The sequence below is a fragment of the Haemorhous mexicanus genome, chromosome 25 (genome assembly GCF_027477595.1).
Source record: "Haemorhous mexicanus isolate bHaeMex1 chromosome 25, bHaeMex1.pri, whole genome shotgun sequence".
NCBI classification, from domain to species: domain Eukaryota; kingdom Metazoa; phylum Chordata; class Aves; order Passeriformes; family Fringillidae; genus Haemorhous; species Haemorhous mexicanus.
The window spans coordinates 5,095,332-5,104,963 of NC_082365.1; positions in this window are offsets into that span (position 1 = coordinate 5,095,332).

Genomic DNA, 9,632 nt, shown 5'->3' on the forward strand with positions numbered 1-9,632 from the left:
GATGGTGACATTTGGGGGGCGACAGTCCCCCTCTTTCGGGGCTCCGCAGAATCTTTATCTGATGGTAAACTCCCCACGTCTCAGGGTCCCAAACTATAGGAATATAATCCCAATCTTGCTGAGTGGAACGTGCCTGGGCTCGTCCGGCCCTAGAGCTAGGCCAAAGGTAGCAGCTGGAGATGTTTCACCTCAGAGACACCTTTGGCTGGCTGGCAGTTGCAATTAGGCACTTGGAATGAGTCCATGCATGGTAGAAACTCAGTTTACCTCTAGTGGAAAAAGTTCAGGCGATGGTGAAGAGAAAGAGAACGGATACCGCTGGAGGTTTAAATGCAGAGTTTATTCCAGGGCGACAGAACTCTGAATCTCGGCAACAGCTCCAACAGAAAAACGACTGCATGATTTCAGTGCCTTTTAAGCTCACAGGGAGGGGGGAGGGAAAGGAGAGGTGAGCCACCAACCAGGTGGGAGGGGGAGGGTCTCAAGGGACAATGATACCTGGACAGGCCAATGACCCCAGGTCTGAGAAGCATCTTTTGAACTTCTGCCAATCACATGACGCCCTTACAGGAATGTGGAACTTGATAGACAGCAGTTAGGAAGAAGGCAAGTGGGAAGGGGGAGGGGAAGGAAGTTGGCATACCTGAGGGACAGGATCACACTGCAACATCTCCCCCTAGTTTTTTTTAAAAAGAAGAGGACTGGGTTAGTGGTGCAGAATGTTTGCCAAACCAAGGTTGGTAAATTGGCTCTCCCTCTGCAGGAGGGTCAGTGTTTTCCACTGAGGCTTCTATGTCATCTGTTGGAGCACTAAGGGCTTCCAAATGGTAAACTTCAGGAGCTGGAGGTGAGCTTGAAATCAACTTGAGAACCATGCGTTTGATTAGTCTAAAAACAAGTCTAACAACTACAGTAACCATAACTAAAATAAACAGTACTAAAACCACAGTTTTCAGAGTAGACCTCAACCAGCCCGAGAGTCCCCAGCCTTTGAACAATCCACTCAGCCAGTCGTCAGTTTCTCTCTTGATGCATGTTCGCTTTGGGCTGAGGGACTATCCAGGAGATCACTGGAGGAATGATCGCCAGTAGGACAAGGAGCAGGCTCGGTCTCATGGCGTCTCGAGACTGCGCACAAACAGCGGGATCTACACTGGTGAAAGGAAACTTAAGACAAACATATTACAAACTATTCCAGATAGGAGGCCTAAATGGAATTTCTTCCAGAGAACGCATGCGGCATTTTCTTCTCCAGGCAGCATTAGCAACCTGGGGCGCTTCTGTAGATTTCTCTGAGACTTTGGGAACATAGGGCTTTACCCATTTGGAAGGGATCCACCTTAAACCAGAGGGGGTGGACACAAAGGCGTATCCACGTCCCCAAGTAACCAATTTGTAAGGTCCCACCGTTCTCCAAGTCTCAGGGTCCTTTACTAAAACTGGAGGCTTTTCTTTCATCAACATATGACTGCTCCCCCCAAAGTGGCGTAGGATGGGCGGATTCAGGCTGTCAAAAGAACAATTCAGAAAATTGATTGTGAACAGTGCCCTGGACAACCGGATGTGGGGAGGTTCCACTTTCAGAACCTGATGTTGCTGATCCAAGACTCTTTTGATGTCACAGTGAGTCCTTTCTATGGCTTGACCCGTAGGGGAGTAGGGGTTGCCAGTTTTGTGCCCTACTCCCCATTGCTGCAGGAAGCTCCCGAATTCCTTGGATTTGTAAACAGGTCCATTATCAGTTTTCAACTCCTTGGGGATGCCCATGAAAGAAAAGGCTTGTAAGAGGTGCTTAATGGCATTGATAGATGATTCTCCTGTGTGGGCAGAAGCATAGACCGCTCCAGAAAAGGTATCTACATTAACATGAACATATTTCTGCCGTCCAAATGACTGTATATGTGTAACATCAGTTTGCCACAGTTCACAACTGTTCAATCCCCTTGGGTTTGCTCCTGTACTCACTGTAGGGAGTGCATGTTGTTAGCAATTTGGGCATGTGTCTACAATCACTTTGGCCTGTTCTCGAGTGATGTGAAACTGACGAACTAGGCCAGGTGCATTTTGGTGGAAAAGCTGGTGGCTGATTTTTGCCTGTTCAAAAACATTTGGGAGAGTGGCCATCTCTGCAGGCGCAGCGAGAGCATCTGCCCTTCTGTTGCCTTCAGCGATAAACCCTGGCAAGTTGGTGTGTGACCTGACGTGCATCACATAAAATGGTTGCTCTCGGTGGGTGACTAACTTTACAAGTTTTGAGAGCAATTCAAAAAGTGCGATGTTAGACACTTCTTGCAGTATTGCTTGATCTGCCCTGGATATTACTCCTGCCACATATGCAGAATCTGTAATCAAATTGAATGGTTCTGAGAACTTTTCAAAAGCTCTAACAATTGCAGCCAATTCCGCAACTTGAGGTGAACCTTCCACCTCAGCAATGTCCGTCTCCCACTGCTGGGTTTGAGGATCTTTCCAAGTCATAACAGACTTGTGAGACCTCCCGGATGCATCTATAAAGACAGTCAGAGCCTTTTTTAAAGGTCTCCTACTTAGAGCACTTCTCAATTTCAGAGTGAATTGAACATCTTGTTCGAACATTTTGTGGGCAGGCCTCTGGACAGAAATTTGTCCTGAGTAGGAATCCAGAGCAAACTGCAACACTTCATTTTCTTGAAAAAAATTGTTCCAATATTTGCATAGTATTTTGGCCCGATTTTAACTCAATTGGAATGTGAATGCACTCAAAGTCACGTCCTGCTAGCTCCCTGATCTGGGTCCTTGCTTTCCGGATCAGTTCTGCTACCAGCTCTTGAGGCTTTGTCATTTCTTGGACCTTTTGTGACTGAGGAAAACCCATTCTATGATCAAGAGAGGGTCCCTCTGGTCTTGGTCCTTTTTTGGTGTATCCTTTGCCTTAGGTGTTTGTTCTTCTTCCCACTGGAAAATGATTCCATGGAGGTATGGCAACTTACCTAAGATGATAAATTTGAATGGCAGGTCAGGCCGACATTGGTGGGCCTGTCTTGTGGACATTGCAAATCTGAACCTTTTCTAGAGCTTTCCGTGCCTCTGGGGTAAGAGACTTAGGAGCACCCGGGTCCTCTCTCCCTTTCAATAAATCGAAAAGAGGGGCAAGGTCTTTGTTTGTCAGACCTAGCCATGGCCTTACCCAGTTTAAAGACCCAGACAACTTGTGGACATCCGCAAGGGTCTTGATCTTTGGATTTATTTCTAATTTTTGAGGAACAATGGTCCTATTTCCAATTTTTAGGCCCAAATATTTCGAAGGTGGTGTCTTTTGAATTTTCTGTTCTTGGAGCTCAAACCCTGCAACAATCAATGCATCGATCGTTAGGTCAAGCGCATGTGTGAGTAAATCATCATTGGAGGCACACACAAGGATATCATCTATATAATGATAGATGATGGCCTTTCCTGCAGCTGCACGCACTGGGGAAAGCAGGGAGGAGACATACTGTTGGCAGATTGCTGGCGAGACCTTTAGTCCTTGAGGAGGAACAGTCCAATGGTATCTTTTCATAGGGGCTTCCATGTTGATGGTAGGGACCGAAAATGCGAAACGCGGTGCGTCGTCAGGGTGTAGTGGAATTTGGGAAAAACAATCTTTTCTATCAATAACAGCTAATGCCCAATCTTGGGGAAGCATAGTTGGGGATGGCATACCAGGTTGGGGAGAACCCATATCTTCAATGACATCATTAATTCGTCAGAGGTCGTGGAGGAGCCCAAATCTTTTTTTGTCAGCTTTCTGAATGACAAACACAGGAGAGTTCCACGGGGACATGGTCTCCACAATGTGACCCTTTTTTTTAATTGCTCTTCCACTAGCTCCTCGAGCGCCTTTATTTTTTGTTTACTGAGCGGCCATTGTTTCACTTCAACTGGTTCATCTGTTTTACACTTCAGTTTATGAGCGGGGTGCTGTTCAATGACCGCTGTACAAAAATCCTGTGAAGAGTCTGGAATATCAATTGTGACACCCCACTGGGCCATTAAATCTCTCCCTAACAATGGTTCTGAATAATCTAACACAAATGGACAGATTATTTGCCAAGTGTCCGTTTGGGCCCTCAATTTGGGTGACGCTCTTGGATCGTTTTGCCAATTGCAGACCTCCTACACCTTGAACGTGACCGGCAATGTCTTGAAAAGGCCAATGTGCTGGCCAGTCTTGTGCTGGGATTACTGTGCAGTTTGCACCCATGTCTACAAGCATTTCAATGCGTTTAGACTCCTCACCCCCACTGACATTACACCAGATTTTGGGTTTGTCTTTCCCAATAACTTGAACCTGGGCGACTGTAGGCCCTTGTTTCTCGGTGCCTTCAGGTAAACACAGCACACGGATAGCTTGAGCAACAATTTGTCCTTTGGGAAGAAACAGGGATGGGTGAAAACGGTGCAGCCCGAGAACGAATTGCTCAGGATCTGATGTTGCCATTCCTGGAGCAATTTCAATCTCTTGTGGTGTGTCTTTGGTGTCCCCAACAACGATGTACTTACAGCGAATTTGGTGCCAGGTACCCTCCTGTTCTGGATTGACAGAGACAAAATGCCAGTTAGTGTCTTTCAGGGGGAGTGATTCTGTCAGCTGCAACCTGTAAGGCTCATTGACAGAAGATGTGGTTAACACGGGTTCACTTAAATCATAACAAAGGTTATTTTGTTTCACTTGCAACAATGGACCAGCAGACGTGGTCTTTGGAGCATCTGCTTCACTTACAGAAATAGTAACATCACCGAGCACTTGGTTTATTTTGTTTCCCTCATTCCCTTGGCCTGCTCTTTTTGTGTCTGTGCGCTTGGCAGGCTGGCGCTCCCTTTTCAGTTTTTGTGTTGTTGTTGACTCTCTGGGAGTGCTTGTAGTTCTCCTCCCCTGCTATTTCTAAATTCATCAAATTGCTTTTTCAGGGGCCACTGGCTATGCCAGTGCCCAAGGCTGTTGCAACAGGCATGGCTTTGTGAGGTCAACCATTGTTGGTCTTCGCTGCTGCCCAGGGTGCTGCTGTTCTGAGGGAATGGGCGCAGGGCTGGCAACAGCGACAAGCTGAGGGAGTCTTGGCAGCAGCCTTGATCTGGTGTCTTCAGCAACACTCATCAGAGGCACTTTCCTGTTACAGACTAGAAGCATATCTTTTAGTGTAGGTGGGGGTTCTAGGGGAAGACTCAAAATTGCCGCTCGACACTGTTCATTTGCATTTGTAAATGCCATTTCCTCTAAAACCTCTTCCCTTGCATTTTCTTTTTTAACTTGTATTTCAATAGCCCTAGTTAACCTTTCTACAAATTTCAAAAAAGGCTCTGATGGTAGCTGCTTGATTTTACTATAAGGCTCAAAAGGCCCCTAGGGTTTGAGGGGAAAAAATGCCTTTTCAGCTGCATCTTTCATTTTCTCAAGTGTTTCTACAGGAATTAGTGTAGCTTGGATTGAGGGTAAAGACCATTGGCCCTCACTGGAGAGATGCTCAATGGTAATTGGCAAGCCATTGGTATCTTTCGCTGTGTTTGGATCAGCCTGCAAGCATGGGAGGGCTTCTTTTAGCAGTTGTTTCCATGCTAATTCCCGTAATTTGAATTCTGTAGAGGTCATGAGGCATGAGAAAAGCTGTTTTAAATCATGTGGGACTACTACAGTCCTACTCAGTTCAGAATTTAAAAGGCCACGGAAATATGGACTGTGTGGGCCATACTCTTTATGAGATTTACAGATTTCCTTAATGAATTGTCGTCCAAAAGAGCTCCAACTAGCAGTTGGGGCTGCTCCCCCTTGTGCTGCAGGCTGATACGTAACAGGAGCGAATTACAAAGTGGGACCCTGAATTGGGTCTGCAGTTTCCTGCCCATTATCACTTGAATCGGAAGCTTTGGGAACACCGATACGACTGTGGGGAGAAGCAGTGGGCGTGCTCCCACCGTGGGAACCGGGGAGGGGATGGGGAAACAATGGGCACAGGGGGCAGAGACAGGGGGCTGGCAGGGGGCGGGGACACCATGGGAACAGGGGGCAGGGACACCATGGGAACAGAAGGCAGGGATGCCTGGTGATGTCACATCAGCAGACGCCCCCTGGGAGGAGTAGAGGGGCGGAGCTGAGGGTACAGCAGGTAAGGGGGGGAAGGGAAGGTGTCGTGAGGAGCAGAAGGGGAGGGGGATGGGGGAGGAATTTTGGGATACTTAGGAGGATCTTGGGAAGAAGACGACCAGGTATGGGAAGGTGCCACGTGGCATCCTCCATCTTGTGGACCCCCTAGGACTGGGGGCCATTTTGGGGATCACTGCTCTCCAAAAAGCTAACATGTGCTCTGGGACTCAGAGCAGGGGATGCAGGGTTTTGAGAGAGATTCTACGCAGTCTGGCCAGGACTTTGTGGAGAAAGGGATTTAGGCATTTTAAAATGCTCAGGAAGTCGACTTTTCTGAGCATTAGCAGAGTGTGCACGCTTTAAAATACCAAGTTTTGGGGTAAGAGGTTCAGAAGTAGGAGTAGAGGTAGGGAGAGCAGAGGTATATTGCTTGTATTTTGGCTTTTTCTCCAATTCCTTTTGTTTGAGCAAGGCTGTTCGAACTTGTAAGCTCCAGAACACAAATTTATCTGAAGTTACATCTCCAGACTGTCCCAAGGTTAACAATTCATTTTCTACTTTATCCCAAAAATGAATATCATGGACTTCTTCAGGAGAAATTTGTGGGAAGTGTAGAAAAAGCCACCTTATAAACGGCTTCAATTTACCTTTAGAGAACTTAACATTACCACTGACTAAAATTCCAACAATATGATAATACACTCCTTTTTGTGCTGTGCTTAAATTTGAGCCCATTTTAGATGTAAAAGGCGCAATACACAAAGTCCCACAGACCAAAAACAAAGCCAAATCAACTACCGATTTCTAAAAAATCCACAGATCAGAAGCGATAACAAGCAGACGTTAGCTTTTCACAACACAGCTGCGTACACTGCTTTTAAAATTGCTGCGGCAGCACCTCTTAATTGGGAACTGCCCTGCCGCTGTGGAGGATAGACAAAGCCACCCCTGCCAGCTCCACAGGGCGAAGCCAAAACTCGGGCCGCCCCGCGCAGCGTGTAGAGAGCGAGAAAGTACCCCCCACGCGCCGTGATGCAAAAACCACCCCCCTGCACCGAGAGAGAGCAGCTCCCCCTGCTCCACGTGTAGAGAGCTCCCCTGCACTGCACCAAGAGAAAGCAGCACCCCCCGCACCGAGGGAACCCCCCCAAACCGAGAGAGCTGAGCTTGCCTCAGTGCCAAGCCAGTGGGGAAGGGCAGGGAGAGCTCTCCTGCTCCTCCACCGGCGCCGCAAATTATAAAAGCGGCAAAAACATGCAGCAGTGAGCTATGTCTAACAGGATATCGCTCCCGCTCCGCAGGGCTGTGCAGCCTAAATGCAAGACCAAAAAGGAACAGTACATACAGCAGAGACTGTTGTTTTGGTGTTTTTGTTTGTTTGTTTGTTTGGTCTTTTATTTTTGTTAGGTTTTTTTTGGTTTTTTTGAGCAAGAGCAAAAAAGAACAGTACTCATGGCAGAGACTGTTTTTTGTGGTTCTACCCCCTCTAAAGAGCAGAAATACTCACCAAAATCGGAGTTGTTGCTGGCAAGGTCAGGCAGGATGTCTCTTCACCAAAACAGGACCCCCAAGGGCAGGAGGGGGCTCCCTGATTCTCCCCTGGAAAAATGCTCACCAGAAAGGAGCTGCACTTTCCACGGGCGCCGAGCAGTCCGCGAGACTTCTTGCAGATTCAGTCTCAAAATCTCTACTGAGGGCAATGCAGCCAAAGCTCGTTGAGTGGGGGCTCGGCTGCCTTGAAGCTTTTCCGAGGTTGTGAGATTACTTCTTGGGGCTGCAGATTCAATCAGCCTCAAGTTTGGGCGCCAAATATAGGAATATAATCCCAATCTTGCTGAGTGGAACGTGCCTGGGCTCGTCCAGCCCTAGAGCTAGACCAAAGGTAGCAGCTGGAGATGTTTCACCTCAGAGACACCTTTGGCTGGCTGGCAGTTGCAGTTAAGCACTTGGAATGAGTCCATGCGTGGTAGAAAGTCAGTTTACCTCTAGTGGAAAAAGTTCAGGCGATGGTGAAGAGAAAGAGAACGGATACCGGTGGAGGTTTAAATGCAGAGTTTATTCCAGGGCAACAGAACTCTGAATCTCGGCAACAGCTCCAACAGAAAAAAGACGGCATGATTTCAGTGCCTTTTAAGCTCACAGGGAGGGGGGAGGGAAAGGAGAGGTGAGCCACCAACCAGGTGGGAGGGGGAGGGTATCAGGGGACAATGACACCTGGACAGGCCAATGACCCCAGGTCTGAGAAGCATCTTTTGAACTTCTGCCAATCACATGACGCCCTTACAGGAATGTGGAACTTGACAGACAGCAGTTAGGAAGAAGGCAAGTGGGCAGGGGGAGGGGAAGGAAGTTGGCATACCTGAGGGACAGGATCACACCGCAACACCAAGCCACGAGCAGGGGGAAAACAACAGCTTATAAAGGGGGACAGGTCTCAAGGGAGGATACAACGTTCAACTAATCAAAAGCACTGGGGGTGGAACACAAGGCAGGAAATACAAGGGAGGAAAACTGCTTGGGACAGGAGGGGTTAACAACTGGATGTGGGAGGAAGGGGTTTGAAATGGGGCAGAAAAGTAGCTAAGTAGAAAAGAGAAGACACCTGGCTCAAGTGAACAACAAAGGCAGGTCTGTGTCCCTCCAAAATCAGGGGGAGAAAAACCCCAAAAGGACAAATCAAACAATAACCTTCAAAATAAAAACACACTGCAACAGGAAGGAAAAACATAAAAGGATAAAATAAAACAATGCAATACACTAGAACAACACTGACAGAATCAGAACTCAACCTGACACCGTGTTGGTCAGGGTGCTGGTAGCAGTCCAGTTGGAAAAGTGGCTGCAGTCTTCCTCAAGTGTCAGGTGTGGTTCTGTTGGAGCAGGGGGCTCCTGTAGAAAAAGGGTGTATTCTTCCTCCGCAGATCTGTGGAAGTAGAAGCAGCTGCTGCTCCCCTGGGGAATCCAGTCAGAAGCCGTGCTGGGGTGTCAGAATCTCCAGATTATATCTGGGTAGCAATGCTCGGCTCCTCCCTCTGGGCGGAGCGTCTCCCAATGGGATGTTATAGTTCTTATCAGTCATGCAGTGTCATTCAATAGCCTGTTATCAGCAGATGTTCCCTGCCTAGGGAGGAGTGATTGTGATCACTCAGGGAGAGAGATAAGGAGAATTGCACAATTGACACCAGACAACTGCCATACAGATGGTAATAGAATGCATCATGCCTTGCAATCTGGAACAGACACCCATTGTAGCTATGATTTAAAGAGTTGTATCTCAACTTTCACCAACCCAGGTGGGGGGGTGGAGAGAAATAAAAAACAACCCCCTACAGCTGGCAGCCTGATAAAAATAGAGAAAGGAAGCCCTTGGCTCTCTGCGGTGAGCCAAAAAACATAGGGAGGGAAACACCCCTCCTCCCGAAGAGGGGAGAGAAACAAGAAAAGGTTACACTTACCAATCCAGATGTAGAACAGGAAGGATGGGGTTTCTGGGATGATGTCTTCCACCTGAAACTGACCCTTGAGGGTGCTT